This window comes from Pseudophryne corroboree, chromosome 5 (genome assembly GCF_028390025.1).
Source record: "Pseudophryne corroboree isolate aPseCor3 chromosome 5, aPseCor3.hap2, whole genome shotgun sequence".
Classification (NCBI taxonomy): Eukaryota; Metazoa; Chordata; class Amphibia; order Anura; family Myobatrachidae; genus Pseudophryne; species Pseudophryne corroboree.
In genome coordinates this window covers 387894278-387911923 of record NC_086448.1, presented here as the reverse complement: position 1 = coordinate 387911923, position 17646 = coordinate 387894278, and the positions used below count along the sequence as shown (strand labels likewise).

The window sequence follows — 17646 nt, the reverse complement described above, 5'->3', positions numbered from 1 at the left end:
GCGATGCGCGGGGTCCAGCGACGGTCCCTTTGCGCATGCGCACGGTGTTGACCTCCCGGCCGGCCGCAGTGGTTGCTGGGAGGTCGGGGGGCGGAGCCAGCACGAGGTGTCGAGCAGCGATCAGGGAAGCATTGAGCTTCCCTGACGTCTCCGCACCGCAGTTCAGGTTACGCCGTCCTCAGATGGCGAACCTGAACTCCATGGAGAAGCGGAAAGCAGAGCTTTCCGCACCTTCATGAATCGCACTCACCATACAAAGGTATGGTGATGCGATTCAGCCACAGAGCGGGGGTACCGCTGGAGAAGTCAGAGACTTCTCCACGGTAACCAGCTCTGTGAATTGCGGTAAGCAGAGAAAAGCCCTGTTTACCGCAAAACAGGGCTTTTCTCTGCTTCATGAATAGACCCCATTATGCATAACAAATAGAGTTAGGGCGAGTTAAAAAGGACATGAAATTCTAGTTTCAGGGCACCATCTCCAGAGCAGTATTTCACTTTTGCGCCCACTCTCACAGCCCCAGTCCTGTAGCAGCCACAAGCATCCATCCTGACAAGTCTCCCCCTCAACTCTCAGCACTTGGCTCCTCCCGAAGCCTTTACAATTTGGAGGAAATGGGCGGCGGTACTGGCGCTCTCCGCCAATGGAGACAGCAGCTTCTCCTCATCAGCACCACCAAAGAGGGAGAAGAAGAAGCATCTCCTCACGTCTCCATCTCCTGACAGATACATCAGGCAACGCCAGGGAAATCAAACCCAGCTCGCCCAGAAGACTGGCAGCGCCGTCCAGGCACGGAGGGGCTATACCGGCTGGAATATTGCCAGCCTGCGGACCTATACGTAGCAGAGATAGGGGGAAAATGGGAAGGTGCCGGCTGCTGTAAGCAGCTCTCCTCCTCAGGAACAGACAGAAGAAGGATGCTGCATCTCTGCAAGGTCAGAGTCGCCCAGTGAGACAGATCAGCGGCCATCATCATAGGCTGCCTCCTTCTCTCCCTCCTCTCCTCTTCCTTCTCTTTGTGCTTGTCTGACACCAAGGAGAAAAATATTCATCGGCCTCCGGTAAGAGAAACGTTTCGCTATGGCTCTATTGATTTCTGCCAGGCTGTGGGCTGAGGATGTGGAATGAATGTATTATTAAGATAACTGTGATGGGTGGTATACTTTCTGGTATGCATGTGTTATGTCATACAATGATTAAATGTTGCTGTCAGGAACATTGCTGCGACAAATTGGGGTGGGGGTGGGAGGAAGACGCTGAGCAGTGAGTACATGTATAGCAGCAGCGGTGTGTAGTTGTATGGCAGCAGCATTGTTCTCTGCGTTCTGCTGGAGTTTATAGACGATACCTCATAGTTCTCTCTCACTGCCTGCGTCTATGGCAGAATCACACCCCTCCCCCTCCTTCTCTAAAGCAGAAGATTAGAGGTGGAAGTAGAGGAGGAGGGAGTGAGCATGGACTACTGTTCCGAAACATGCATCACCAGACACAGCAACCTCACATACAGACAGCAAATCCACCGCTATTACACTATATTCATTGCTCCTAATCACGTCTGGCATATGAATCCCAATATTTTATTGAACTTTAAATGCTACGTTATCCAGCCTTTTGCAAAGTCATTCATATCCTATCTACAAAGTCTGATTGACACTGCAACGCATTGCAATTTATTGTTTTGTATCAAGAAGTGAATTGGTTAAAAAGCAGTAGCAATCGCATATTGCTTTCATGCATGGGGAGATACAGTTCATGTGCACTCTGAATCTGGAGTATTGTTTGTTTATTGTATATGGGCTATAGCATTTCAATCCAGTAATTGTACAGTATATTAGTATACAATTAAAATTATATCAATGATAATCAAAAACAAAACACTGTTAATAATGTTCAAATCATGAGGATAATAACCAGTGCTAATGTTTGCTGCAGTATTCCTCACTTGAGGTATTTTAAGTTCAGATTCACTTGTACACAGTCATGGGAAAAAAAGGCAATCTTGAGTTAATGGGTTGGTGAGAGATGGCTGGTAAGAATCTAGAGCAGTAGTGAATAACTCCTGCTCTACGTGTTTATAGTAAAAGGCTTTTATAGGGAACTTTATCGGGTTAGCTAGAAATGAATAGTAGAAGGGTAGTCTTACTACTATTGACCTATGACATGTTCTTTTCAAGAGGTTTGTGGTGAAATGTACAATATAACTTCATACAGACCATTGGCACTTAATAAACAGTCATGCCATAAAGCATGTCTTTATATATTGGCAATGAACTGAACGATGCTCAGACTCTCTAAGGTATATCCTAAATCTGTGAAAACAGGTGTGGGTCTCCCCTGCCACAGCCTATTAACCAGCAGTAACATTATCTCTTGCTAGTGAAGCCTTTACACTATGAAAACATCTACTTTTCAGCGACAAGGGCTCAACACTGTAACACATATTAAATCCCACATTGATCACAGTCCTATGCATGGTTGAATGTACAGTACATTTGATTACTGGCCAACAAAATTATGCTTTGTAGCTGGTATCATTCTATTGAGAGGTGAGTGCCAATTTGCAAAGACAATTTTAGATGTGGTCACACATTCTAAAGTGATGATCCAACTAATATAAATGTGCACTACCCTTTGGCACTTACCAGTAAATTACTCTTACCCTTATTGTTACGTTATTTGGTCTAGTACAGAATCCTGCTACTTTTAATATTCTACCCTCTCTGAAAGTGACATCGGGGCCTATTCAAGTTCACTAATGGGCCTTGTGTGCATGCAGCAACACTACTTGCATGTTTTTAGTAACAGGCCCAGTGTACAATTCTACCACTACTAATTAGCGGTGGAGTCAACAGTTGTACTTTCACAGGGATGGCTGCTTTTAGAGGTGCCGATTCTGTACCAGAGCAATATTGAATTGCTCTGGTATTTCAATGTTCACCTTCACAAATCATGACCCCTAATAATGAATAGGCTTCTTCTTGTTTTCACAAAAAATTGTATTTTATTGATGATCTCATTTTTTCATTCTTTTCATATTTTAATTGTAAATAGTTATTAATATGTAATTAGTTCTACATTTCTTATTCATTATTACGATATAGTATTAGGGAGTATAGGAGCTGTTATTTAGTAGAATATCAATAAAGAAGTTAGATAATAGAATAGTCGCATAGTAGTTTACTTCAAAATTTGGGTTGGTCTTGTTTAATAAACTTGTCCTTTAATTGGCTTTTTATTGTCACAACTAGAGATAACCTTCATTCCAAAACTATTCTGCCAAAAATGTTGTTTGTTCTGCAGTTGGCTGTAAAATTTCATACAGTTTGGAAGTGAAATTTGGCATTTCCAGTCCTACCCCAACACAATATGCAGAATGAAGTGACCGACGTCCAAGATCTGTTCCAAGACTATAAATTCTTTAATATACAAATATGAAAACTGTGCAGTTTGAACCTCTGTGAAATAGCCTGTTCTGGGTGAAAACGAAATTTGTGCAAAATTTTGTACTGGATTAAAGATAACATTTTTGTTAAAACTATCACTTACAGATGACTGGCATTTATTTCTCATTTATCAGAAAAATACACACTAGCAATGAAATATAAAACCATTGATATTCAGCAAGCATCAGTTTCTTTAAATATCTTTTGTACTACATTGTTATAGAAACATTTCAAGCTCTTCTCTAACTATACAACGAGACAGGGCGCGTCTCTGAATATCATCGTGCCTTTGTTACCAAAAAGAGGGGTAACCCTAAACCCCCAAAAATGTCATAGGCAGAATACATTTTTTCTTGAAAAAGGAACATCAAGTTCCGAAATGCGTTGGAACCAGCACTTCCAGGGACATTGGAGGAGATTTTGCCAGGGAGAACTTTTAGATCTGGGAGCTTGTGCAGGGTAAGTCCAGACTGCTCTGCACTACTTTGTGTCCTGCAGCTCCCCTACCATCCTTCCGGTAGGACTCCTTATTTTATGCATGTTATTATGCTTTTATTACATTTTTTTCATGAAATTTTATAAATTAAATTTTATGTTAGCAAATGAATAGCGCATTTTTTACCTACCATCATTTTTTCTAACTATATGCAATCTTCTTTGTCCAGTTTCTCATTTGATGTGATCTCTTGCCACATTTGTTCTGACATTTATATGAGTGGGATCTTATAGCTGTTGTTTAAAGATCAGGAGCAGCTCCACATCTAGGATTGTCTTTGTGTTTATATTTCTGATATTCTGATTGTCATCATTACACCCTGGCAACTAAGGATGTATTAGGTTGCAAAGTGGCCCTAAGCAAGATATTGGCTCTGTCTATTTTTTCCACACTTCCTTTCAAAAAAAGTTTTTTTGATACAAACCGGTGGCCCTGTTCAACGGTATGCAGTCAACATACGCCCGTCAGGATCCCAGAGATCGCAGCTCCCCCACCATCCTTCCGGTAGGACTCCTTATTTTTATCCCACGACACCCATAGAGGTAGAATATAACCTGTAGCAAGCACAGTGAGCCACCGTTCCCTCAAGGGGCCTTGATGCGCTAGCCCCGCTGCCAGCATGCTGGTGGTTGGGATGCCGATGTCAGTATACTAACATCCGGCATCCCGTATGCCAGTGTTTCATACCAAACCCTGTTCAACTACCCACGCATGCCAACATGTACATAGAATACTGACTTTAGATATCTCTTAGTTGTGTCTTCACCCCCCCCCCCACAAACACACACATACACATACATGTGCTATTATGTACACCATACCCTTGCCTGCTCACATCCCTCCTCACAAACACCTGTCCTGTTATATACACTATAACTATATATCCCTGCTTATCTCTCTCACATGTTCCAACACTCTCTCCTCGGTTTACTTACACTTTTAATGTTACCTGCCCCACGCATCTGTTATCTAAGTTGTTCGCTACACCCAACCACCTACTGATGATTCTTCAGACATCCTCCTTCATTGCTCACATCATCCCACACCTCTGGTAAACTCGAACCCTATTACATATGCCCCATAATGTGGAACTGGAATTTGCTTTGTGTTGAGGTAAAGTGGGCTGTTATTTATTACCACAGATGACTGGTATGGTGCTTTGAATTTACAGTCAGATCTGTGTTTGTGGAAATACCACGTAGGCCGAGGCTATTGATGACGATTTTTGATAGAATGTATTTATATTTTTGCAAGAAAAAAACAATAGTGTAGATTCTGGCGTAAAGGTTATCAGCCCAATCTAAATCCTCAACAAATCCGCCCAAATAACAGATCAACCAGTAACATGAAACAAACAATCGGAGGGCAGATCAAAGGCGATAACAAGAAAAATAAGGTTATAAGTATACGTCACTTATGTGGTATGGAGTCCTTGTCAGAATTGCCACTCTTTTGATCGTCTCACAACATCCAGATATTAAACATGTAAAAAAGAGAAAATACACACACATGGGTGGTATTGCATGGTATAAATGATTAAACAGCCCGTGAATGTCCAGAAAGGAAAAGCCTAAAGTGCCGGACCAAATTTGATAGAAGATGAGGATAGTATCTCGCCACCACTTCACTATGTTTGTGGACGTACCGAAACTCACATCAAAATTGGCAGGAACAGGTGTGGAAAGGTATCTTTAGTACTGTGTCCCACGTGATATAGAGCAGAAAGGAAACTGCTACAGAAGGTGAAAAAGACCAAGTGGTCAAAACGCCGTTGGTGCTACCAGGCAGTGAGTTTTACTATTTTATTTGACTTTCTGTTCTTTCCATGGGATACCACTTTAGAAGGGTACCCAACATGACAGTACTGGTGTAAAACCGGATTACATCAGTTTTTTGTCTATTATACCTGACCTGCATGTTACTGTACAAACTGGAGAGTGGAAGTATCATAGAAAAGTATCAGATTGCCGTTTTATGGATTTTTTTTATGAATAAACCTGTTGAATTATCTTGGATGTCATTTTTGATCCTGGTTTAAAGATACCTTGATACGCGGGATTAACCGCCCTTTACAAGTGAGTGGGGTACGTTATCTGTAGCAGTTTCCTTTCTGCTCTATATCACGTGGGACACAGTACTAAAGATACCTTTACTAGTGTTCACTCTAGGCTGTTTTAGCAGGGCGCCGCGCCCTGCCCGTTTTTTTAACAGGCAAAACCCGCCCTGCCCCTTTTGCGGCGCCCTGCTAGAACAGCCGCCCGCTCCCTGCCCTCCCGGCGTGTATAGATGCCGTGCGCATGCGCGCGGCATCCATTCACGCATTGGGAGAGGGCTGGGGGAAGCCCAGCACCGACGGAGGTGCTGGGCACGCCCCCAACAGTGACGTCGCCGGCCATAGACGCTCTCTATAGTAGCGTCTGTGGGCCGCACCGCCCCCTAAAATGACGGAGGCGTGGCCACACCCCCTAATTTGCGTGGCCGCGCCCCCATTTCGAGCGCACACATGTGCCCCCGGATTCCGGCGCCCTGCCCCATTCACTCCTAGAGTGAACACTACCTTTACACACCTGTTCTTGCCAATTTTGATGTGAGTTTCGGTACGTCCACAAACATAGTGAAGTGGTGGCGAGATACTATCCTCATCTTCTATCAAATTTGGTCCGGCACTTTAGACTTTTCCTTTCTGGACATTCACGGGCTGTTTAATCATTTATACCATGCAATACCACCCATGTGTGTGTATTTTCTCTTTTTTACATGTTTAATATCTGGATGTTGTGAGACGATCAAAAGAGTGGCAATTCTGACAAGGACTCCATACCACATAAGTGACGTATACTTATAACCTTATTTTTCTTATTATCGCCTTTGATCTATCCTCCGATTGTTTGTTTCATTTATATTTTTGCACTTAATTGAATGTATTATAGATTTTATTCTTAAAAAGTATTGATATTTCTGATTAAACTGATAGTATATTATTTTATAGATAGATATTGGTGATCAATAAGTTCTAGAAATAATGCAAATTTTGGAGTGAAGGTTTCACAAAAGTGGCTCAAATATGCAAATGTGGGCCTGGAATTGTATAGGATGATATGAACAAGTTAGAGATAGGTTGTTTTACCCTTTGAAATGAAGCAGCAATAAGTGGTTAATTAGGCAATCACTCTGCCTACTCATAAAAGTAAAGTTAGATTGTCTGCAGAATATATATATATATATATATATATATATATATATATATATTGTGGCAGAGACAGCAGGCTTTTGCTGGATTGGAACAGTAGCAACAGGTCTGATGGAATCCAGTCAGGATTTAGCTGAGTCTGTGGTAAGCCACAGCTGGGCTAATCACTTCACCTTGTTTGCTGTCTTTAAAAATGTATTTTGGTCAGTAGGCCATTGCTCCTGATGCCAGCAAGTGGCCTGGTGATAGATGGGAGTTTGTGGTTATGTTAGGAGTCATTTGGAAGGGTTGGGTATGAAGCCAGCTGCCGGGATCCCGACGGTCAGCATACCAACACCGGGATCCCAGCAGCAGAACCCTGGCGGGGTAATGAGCGCAGCAAAGCCCGTTGTGGGCTCGATGCACTTGCCATGCAGCAGGCTATGTGTCTAGCTGCACTCGCCACAGGTTCTATTCCCACTCTATGGGTGTCATAATTTTTAGTGTTTGGGATCCCGAGCTCATTACATTTGGAATATGCACTGTTTGTGATTACCTGAACCTGGAATGTTATACTGCTGTTTTAAGAACTGCCTGTAAAACCTGACCTGCAACGGTTCCGCTTTGGCGGGGATGGCTGCCTGTTAGAGCGGCTCCTCTAAGACCGCAGCTTCTTTCCCGCTCCCGCCCGCCTCCGGGCGCTGCCAGCCGGACCACCGCCACCGCTGATGAGGGGAACCTCTCCGCTGTGCATGGAGAGGTTTCTTACCTTCTCCATGCCAAGTAAGCAGCAGCGCAGCCGCCGAGATCAGCGGAGCCGTGGATCCAAGATGGCGGGTGTGACTTCTCTCTCAGCATCCACCTCAGCTTCAAGCGCTGCCTCTAGCCCTCCTTCTCCCCTGGCTGCTGATGCTGCCCCCCCTGCTGATGCTGGGGCCCCTTCTGACCCTCCTCTGGCCAGCTATATGGACATTGTGCAGGCTATTAAGTCCACTATGGCCCCCCTTATGCAGGAGCAGGCTGCTTCTTTTAAACAGGCTCTACAGGAAACTAATGCTAATATCCAGCAGCTCACTCACAGTGTGCGTTCCACTGAGGTTACATTGGGAGAGACTTTTCAGGACGTTTTCACTCTTAAGCAGCAATATGAGGTCCTGCATAAACAACATCTCCAAGTTTTGGATAAACTGGACAGTTTGGAAAACAGGTCTAGGAAAAATAATCTCCGTATTGTGGGACTGCCTGAATCTCTTAAAGGGGAAGCGGTCACCCAGTTCTTAACCACTACCCTGCTGGACCTGCTTGATGTGGCTGACTCCTGCTCTGATTTGGTTGTGGAACGGGTGCACCGAATCGGCCCAACCCGTGCCAACGCGGACTCCCGCCCATGGGTCACCATTTTTTTGCTGCCTCAATTTCCTGCACTGCAAAGCCATCTAGCAGGCCTTTGGGAAGCAACGTCTTCTGATGTGGGATAACCATAAGCTCCTGATATTCCAGGTCTACTCTGCTGAAGTTACAAGGGCCCGCAAGGCGTTCTCTGCGGTCTGCGCGGATCTGGTGAAATCTGGCCATCGCTTTGCCTACATGTTTCCTGCTTGCCTACGGCTCTTTGTTGGAGATTCTACTGTGGATTTATCTACTCTTGATGATGCTACGCAACAGTTACGTGAGGAGGCTTCCGCGCGAGAACTTTCTGGCTCCCCTGCTCAGTTCCGTCCGGACTCTTGTGATTGATCTACAGATTGGTGACCATTTGTCAATTTATGCTATATATCTACTGACATTTCTGCGGTGTTGCCGGGAATTGATTTCTGGTTTTCATATGTTGACACCGTATTAATGTTGTTTTGTTTTTCTCCATTATGATTCTTTCAATACGTCTTACACTGTAACGTTGGAAATAACTTTGAGATGTTTTTCCCTATGTTAACCTGTCTCTCCCCCCCCCCAACCCCTGCCGTCCCCCCGCCCCCACCCCTCCCTCTGGTGGTGTGTGGCGGTCCGCTGAATAAGGTTTACCGCTAGCCGTCTTCATTATTTATTTTGGTTTTCTTTTATTTTTTTACAGTCTTGATTACTGAATACGCTGCTTTATTATTAGCTGCAGCCCTATGGGGCTTTAGTTCTGATATGTTTTCTTGTTATTGTTCTTATGTTATTATTATGCTTAGGAAGTCCGGTTTCTAGTTTTTGAGACCTTTTGGGAGGCCTCTCCTCCCTTCTTTCTTATGTTTTCTCTGTGGTTCTTTCTCACTCTTTCCTTCCCTATTTCCCCCTCTTACCTCCCTTTCCTTTTTTGCAAGGATTCCTGGTCCGGTTTTATGTCTTCTGCCTATTCCTTATACCACCACCCCCCATCCTTCCGTCCTGGGTCATGCTGGAGCGTTTATGTGAACAGTATCTCTTCCCCTTTTTCATTTTTGCTTTTTATGATATTATAGGATGGCCCCTTTCATTTTTGGTTCGTGGAATGTTGGCGGGATCCACTCTTCTGCCAAGAGGACCAAGCTTTTCACCTATGTTCGAAAAAAAGATATTGATGTAATTATGCTTCAGGAAACACATTTAATGCCGCTAGAAATTTTTTAATTGAATGTTATGGGGTATTCTGTTTTATCGGCTGCCTCCTTTACGTCTAAAAAATGTGGAGTGGTTACTTTAGTCCAGAGGAAACGCTCCCCTATCCTCCATTCCTCTATTAGTGACCCCTTAGGCCGCTATGTGATATTTGAAGTTATGCTGGCTCATACCAAGTATGTCTTTTGCAACCTTTATGCCCCGAACACTTATTCTAAACGTTTTATGCAATGTATTGTGGATAAGTGTGCTCCTTTTAGCGACTCTACTATCTTAATAGGTGGTGATTTTAATTTGGTAGCTTCCTTCACTATGGACCGACACCACCCCCCACGCCACCCTCGCCCGCTCCCATCCTTAGGAGTCCCACAATTGGCATCCTCACTTCGTTTGGCAGATGTTTGGAGAACTTTCCATCCTATAGACAAATAATTTACATGTTTGTCTGCGGCTCACGCCACCCTGTCACGTATTGATTATTTGCTATTATCTTGTGACGCTTTATCTAAGGTAGTTGACTCGGCTACAGAACCCATTGGCTTGTCTGATCATGGTCTGATCTGGGTCACGATTGCCTCTTCAATTGACTGCGGCTCTTACAAGCCATGGCGTTTTCCGTCCTACCTGACCAATTCTGTTGATTTTCATGACATGTTAATAGCAGGGTGGCGGGACTTTGCAGACAATAATGTGGAGCACGCTGACTCGCCACAGCTTTTCTGGCAGGCGGCTAAATCTGTGCTGCGTGGAAATATCATTGCATATGTTTCCAAACACAGAAAAGATACAGCTCAATTATATCAACAAGCTCAGGCTGATCTCACTTTAGCCTTTCAAACTTTTAAATCTCACCCATCTGCCCTCACTAGAGGTAACTACCAGAAAGCTAAGTGTCATTTTGAGGGGGTTCTGGATCAGTTAGTGGCCAGACATGATGTGCATCTCTTTACTTCAATGAATCATGCAGTATGAAGATTATGTATTTTAATTTTTATTGGTAAGTAGTACTTGCATGGTTACAGATAGACATCAACTCCACATGCTGCTCTCCTTCTCCTTACTCTCCTTCTACTTCCTACTTCCTTCTACTTCCTGATCACATGTTCATCTGTGCAGCCAGATTCTTAAAGGTACACTACCTCATCTAGCTAATGCACATAAACTATCTTCATAGATACTACATATAGGCACGGGAATAAATCAGGGAGGATCCTATCTAATTTACTCCGCACTTATGATTCTCCCTCCTCTATTCCTTCTTGAAAAACAAAGATGGGGTTCGGCTTCAGAAGGGTAAAGATATTGTTGATCTGCTAGGCTCTTACTATGATGCGCTTTATTCTCATCCAGCTATTGACTCCTCCCTTAAAGAGGAGTTCTGGTCCTCCACTACCCTTCCCTCTCTATCCCCTGACCAGCAGACCTTGCTTATAGCCCCAATCTCTGCTGAGGAGCTCCGTCAGGCTATCAAGAAACTGAAACCCCTGAAATCCCTTGGTCCTGATGGCTTCTCCAGAGAGTTTTATAGGCTCCTTGAATCTGAAATTAGCCCCTCCTTGCTCCCTGTGTACAATGTTCTTTTATTGGACAATACTGTTCCTAGTTATTTTAATTCAGCTATTATTAAGGTTTTGCCCAAACCTGGTCGTGACCCCGAGGACCCGGCCTCTTATAGGCCTATCTCTCTTTTAGATGTTGATTATAAGCTTTTTCTGAAAATTATGTCGGAAAGATTGAAAGTTATTTTGCCTTCACTTATAGCCCCTGACCAGACTGGTTTTATATGGGGTCGCCATTCTGTGATTAATATTCGCAAGGTTGTCTCGGTGATCCAGTCATTCACCTCTCATCCTGACTCCTGCCCTGGAGCCATTGTTTCATTGGATGCTGAGAAGGCGTTCGACTTGGTCACTTGGGATCACCTATACCATACCCTAGATAGATTTATCTTCCCCTTCCGGTTTGTGTCTACCCTGCAGGCTCTGTATACTTCTCCGCTAACCCAAGTATCCAGCAATGGTTTCCTTTCATCTCCATTTACAGTGAAACGAGGTACAAGACAGGGCTGCCCCATGTCGCCCCTCTTGATTGCATTGGCTCTGGAGCCTCTGGCCATAGCCCTGAGAGATTTGCAGAGCTTCAGGGGGATTTATATTGGTATGGTTGAGCTCAAACCCTCCTTGTTTGTGGATGACATGCTGTTGTTCCTCTCTGATCCCTGCACATCCCTCCTTGCAATTTTACACTTATTGACTAATTTTGTCTCTTTTGCTGGGTACAAAATAAACGTACATAAATCCGAACTTATGCCTCTAGGTATCTCCGATTCCTCCCTTTCACATCAGGCCATGTATTCACAGTTCCATATTTCTTCTCAGCAGTTTAAATATCTGGGTATCCAAATCCCTTCCTCCCTCTCCAGATTATATGAATAAAATTTCACTACAGTCATCTCCCACATCTCCCGTTTATTGACTACCTGGAAGCTCCTACCACTTTCTCTGTTTGGACGCATAGCTTTGATAAAAAGTGTGATTTTTCCCAAACTCTCTTACCCTATCCAAATGCTGCCTATATCCCTTTCCAAAGCTGACATTGCGGTTTGTACCCGTTTATTCACCAAATTTGTGCGGCGTGGGAGACGCTCTCAGATTGCGGTCTCTAAGCTACAGCTTCCTATATGTGAAGGTGGTGCGGGCCTACCCGACATTGCTATATTTACTAAAGCTGTTTGTTCCCGATACATTAGTGATTGGCTTCTTTCACGGGAGACCTATACTCATTCTCCCTCTGAATTAGCCATGTTTTGTCCATACTTACCGGCAGCTCTTCTTCATTCCCCTAGGAAAGCTATCCCCCCCCCCCCCCCCATATTTTTCATAACATACTTTTCCACAATGTTTATTTAGCCTGGTGTTCAATATGCTCTAAATTATCAAGACCTTTTTCGGTATCCCACTACGCTCATTTTTGTGGTAATCCTTCTTCTCCTCCGGGAATGGACAACTCGCTTTTTAGACTTTGGAGCGAAAAAGGCATATCAAAGATTAAGGACGTGTTTGACCCAGGAGGGGTTATCCTAACTTTCAAGGTTTTGCAAGATAAAGCCCAGTTACCCCCTCTCTGTTTTTTATGTATTTACAAGCTGCACACTTTGCACGTACCAGCATGGCCCAGATCCCTACTGCCGTTAACCAGGACCCTATACATAAACTGATATCTCTATTACTTTTACACCCGTACAAAACTAAATATGTTTGTTTAGATTTATTAATGCTATCCAGGGATAAGTTGTGGCCCGCACTGTCTCTGCGTGGCATTCTGATATCCCCTCTGTTTCCACCCAGCAGCACCTACTCTGCTATTATGACAGTACCCTTAAGCACTTGTGTTGCTCCTGGCTACAGGAAGTTCATTTTAAATTTATACATCGTGCATACATATCCCAATGTCAGGAATTGGCATTCAGCAGCATCTCACTTACCAGCGTGCTGGTGTGCAGGCCTCCGGAGGTCACGGCCCCAGTCGCAGCTGCATGAATGCACTGTCCGTGAGCGTCATGTTCTGTGTCACTAAGTACCCCTGAACCGCATCCAGTGTGTGCCCCTCTGTGTGCCGGCGTCTGTCCAGCATGGGCGCCGCCATGACACCTGCACTCAGCTGATCTGGACATCCAATCCTGCAAGGTGTTTGCACACAGAGCTCAGCAACCAATCACCGCAGAGCAAGGGGTGTAAGTTCCAGTCCGTGGCTCAGTCTCATGGCCTTGGACAACGAGTCACATTCACTGTGCAAGTTCTCCTGGTTCCTGTGTTCCTGTTTCCAGTGGTTTCCTTGTTGTCATTCCGTTACATCATCTTCAGTCTTCAGTTTTCCAGTCTGCTACGAACTCCAGCCACAGTCTGCCACAGCAACTTGCAGTAAGAAACTTTCCCCAGGTGTTCTTTCATTTCTCAGCCTGTGCACCTAATTACCAGCATTCAATGCTGTGCATTGCATTCAGCACTTAACACCTTGTTGTGTTAGAGCCGTCTCCTGTGTGGGCCTTGCTTGGCTTTAAGAATGTGTGCTTCTACAGAGACTGTGTGCATTTATTACTATTCATCATATACCAGAGTTTTGTTTGCTTCATATGGTTTCATTATTTCCACTACCGTTTATTTCAAGCTTCAAGTTCATCTTTATTACTCATTTGTTAGTGACTGTTTGAATATTAATTTCATCGGATTAAGTTATCATTCATTATTCTTGTCATCAATTATACCAGTTACCATTCATACTACATCTCTGTTGTTACCGACTTCCAAGTCCATCATCAATTGTTTCCATTCATCTGTTTACCAGTTTGTTCAGTTGCTGTGTTACCCCTGTGTGATAATAAATATCAAGCACACATGCGCAGGACTTTTCTTCAGCCTCCTCATTTTCATCTATCACACCTACACTGACCCACTAGTGCCCCCTCTGGGGACAGACAAAACTACAGACCTGACAGTTTGTCTGAGGCCCATGGACCCAGATGGTGGTCAGAGTGTGGGGTCAGGGGCACTCCAAAGTTTGGTGTCACGACTGGATGGTCAAGTGGCTGCACAACAGCAGATTATACAATTTCTACAAGGGATGTCTTCCCGACTGGACACTCTACAACAGTCTGTTTCAAATCCTGTCCCTCCAGCTCCAACTTCAGTGTCAGTTCCAGTTTCCAGTTCCACAGCTTCCAGTTCTCCAGTTGCTCCTGTTCCAGTATCTTATATTCATCTCCCTACACCAAGCAAATTTGATTGTAACCCCAATATGTGTCGTGGGTTTCTGAACCAATGTGAAGTCCACTTTGAATTGCTGCCGCAAAATTTTCCAACTCCCAGGGCAAAGGTTCCATACATTGTGTCCCTTCTGTCTGGCTCCGCCTTGAACTGGGTCTACCCGCTATGGGAAACGAGCGGACGCTCTTCTGAATAACTACACAGATTTTGTTGCTGCAGTCAGATGCATTTTTGATGAGCCTGGTCGCACCACCTCTGCTTCCTCAGACCTCCTTCAGATTCACCAGGGAACACGTACTGTGGGACAATATGTTATCCAGTTCCAGACATTGGCATCAGAAGTGAAGTGGAATAACCAGGCGTTGGTCGCCGCCTTCTGGCATGGTCTATCCGACAATATAAAGGATGAGTTAGTTACCCGAGGTCTTCCAGAGCAGCTGGAAGCCCTAATTTCTTTATGTGTTAAATTGGATTTACGTTTACGTGAATGAGCCAGTGAACGTTCTTGAGGTGACCTTCGCAGGCAACGAGTTATGTCTCTAGTACAGTCCTTACCCGTTACTCCTGATGAACCTATGTAGGTGAATAGGTCTAGCTTAACGCCTGAGGAGCGGTCAAGAAGGTTAAGGGAAAGACTGTGTCTCTATTGTGCTGCTGCTGGTCATCTGATTGGTTCCTGTCCTGCTCGTTCAGGAAAAGCCAGGTCCTAACTTGTAAAGGAGGAGTCAAGTTGGAAACTTTAATCAAAGCTCCTTCTTCCTAAGATCTCGCTCTACCTGTTACCTTGGAAACACAGAATGGTCTTCAGTCTTTATCTGCCTTAGTGGATTGCGGTGCTGCTGGGAACTTTATCACACAAGCTGCAGTGGACAGAATCCATCTCCCTGTCTCAAAGCTGTCTCATCCAGTCTACCTTACTGCCGTGGACGGGAGTTCCATCATTCAGCAAACCAAGCCAGTGGTCCTCGGAGTGGGCTTTCTTCATTCTGAGCTCATTGAATTCCTGGTCATTCCAAAAGCCACCTATGAAATTGTACTAGGCATGCCCTGGCTCCAATGGCACAATCCACAATTCGACTGGTCCACACTACAGCTTACAGCATGGAGTTCTTCCTGTTTTCATTCTTTTTTGGCTCAAGTACATCCGGTGAGATCTTCAGGTGTAAAACTCCAGTCTGGTCTTCCAGAGGCCTATCAAGAATTTGCTGACATCTTCAGTGAAAAGGCCGCTGATGTCCTGCTTCCCCATCGAGAATGGGATTGTCCCATTGATTTAGTTCCCGGGAGCAAGCCATCCAGAGGGCTCACTTACCCTCTCTCTGTTCCTGAGACTCAAGCAATGAGTGAGTATATAAAGGAGAATCTACAGAAAGGGTTCATCCGCCCGTCTTCATCTCCAGCCGATGCGGGGTTCTTCTTCGTCAAGAAGGAAGATGGAGGATTAGGCCCCTGTATCGATTATCGGGGTTTAAATGACATCACTATTAAAACAGCTATCCTTTGCCACTTATTACTGAACTGTTTGACAGAGTCAGAGGTGCTCGCATCTTCACTAAGTTAGATCTCCGCAGGGCCTACAATCTCATCAGGATCCAAAGTGTCGACGAGTGGAAAACCGCCTTCAATACCCGCGATGGCCACTATGAATACCTAGTGATGCCCTTCGGTTTGAGCAATGCCCCAGCCGTATTCCAGAACTTTGTCAACAAAGTGTTTAGAGATCTTCTGTACGAGTGTGTGGTAGCCTACCTCGATGAGATCTTGATATTCTCTCGTGACTTAGTTTCCCATCGCCAGCAAGTGAAAGAGGTTCTTCGACGTCTTCGACAGAATCGTCTTTATGGCAATTTATCTAAGTGCACATTTGAAGCTTCTTCAATACCTTTTCTAGGATACATTATCTCTGGAACTGACCTTCAAATGGATCCAGCTAAATTAGAGGCTATAGAGAACTGGTCTCTTCCTACAACACTTAAGTCAGTTCAACGTTTCATTGGCTTTGCCAAGTACTATAAAAGATTCTCTACAGTGATAGCTCCAATTACTTGCCTCACTCGGAAAGGGGTGAATCCTTCCCAGTGGTCTGAAGAAGCACTATCTGCCTTTCATAAAATTAAACAAGCTTTTGTTTCAGCTCCTGTGTTACAACAGCCAGATGTCAACAAGGCCTTTGTTCTAGAAGTGGACGCCTCGACAGTCGGCGCGTGTCCCAAGTCAGTGCTGATGGTAAGACTCACCCTTGTGGGTTTTTCTCTCGTAGATTATTGCCCGCTGAGATGAACTATTCCATCGGTGATCAGGAACTTCTAGCAATCAAACTAGCCCTTGAAGTATGGAGGTATCTGTTGGAGGGTGCAAGAATCCCCATTACCATCTACACGGACCACAAAACCTCCTTTACTTAAAGGCAGCGCAGTGTCTAAATCCTCAACAAGCAAGGTGGGCTTTATTTTTCTCTCGTTTTGACTTCAAGTTGCTGTTTAGACCTGGCTCTCAAAATGTCAAAGCAGATGCATTATCTCGCTCTATGAGCTCCAATGAGGAATCTTCAGAACAAGTTTCTCGACCAGTACCTAATCCTGTTGTGTTTGCCGCTACTAATGTATCCCTAGTTCCACCTCCAGGCAAGATGTTAGTTTCTCCTGAGCTTCGTCCAAATCTCCTGTCCTGGGCTTATACGTCCAAGTTCACTGGCCACCCTGGAGTCCTAAAGACTTTTAAGTTTCTGTCTCAAACCTACTGAAGGCCTCACATGAAAGCAGATATTCAAGAATTCATAGCTTCATGTCCCAAGTGTGTTCAACACAAAGTTCCTTGTCAGGCTCCTGCGGGCCAATTGTTGCCAAACTCTATTCCAAGTCGTCCCTGGTCTCATCTGTCGATGGATTTTATTTCGGACCTTCCTCCTTCTAAAGGGTATGATACCATCTGGGTAGTGGTCAACAGATTTTCGAAAATGGTTAATTTTGTTCCATTTTGTTCCTATTTGATTTTTTATGAAGATAGAGCTGAACTCAGAACTCATCAGCAATTTCTTCCTAAGGTGGTGTCTGCGTTTCATATCAAGCAACCTATTGTGGTTCCGGTATTTATGGACACCTCTGCTACCTCTAAATCCCTGGACGCGGTGAGGGCTTTGAAGATCTACGGGAAGAGGACGACTCATCACAGAAAATCTGGCTCGCTGTTTGTTCTCT

The 17646-nt window shown here is 44.4% G+C and overlaps 1 protein-coding gene across 6 annotated transcripts in view; it reads left to right on the top strand.

The window, feature by feature from the left end:
• Positions 1-390: 390 nt before the first annotated feature.
• CTNND2 (catenin delta 2) overlaps positions 391-17646 on the top strand; it is a 1915824-nt gene continuing 1898568 nt past the window's right edge. For 2 of the 6 annotated variants that reach the window (XM_063922708.1, XM_063922704.1), the window contains exon 1: positions 391-1059. The gene's annotated coding sequence lies outside the window, so the exon portion shown is untranslated. The remainder of the gene's footprint in view (positions 1060-17646) is intronic. The other 4 variants (XM_063922707.1, XM_063922705.1, XM_063922709.1 and 1 more) reach the window with 2 other exon arrangements.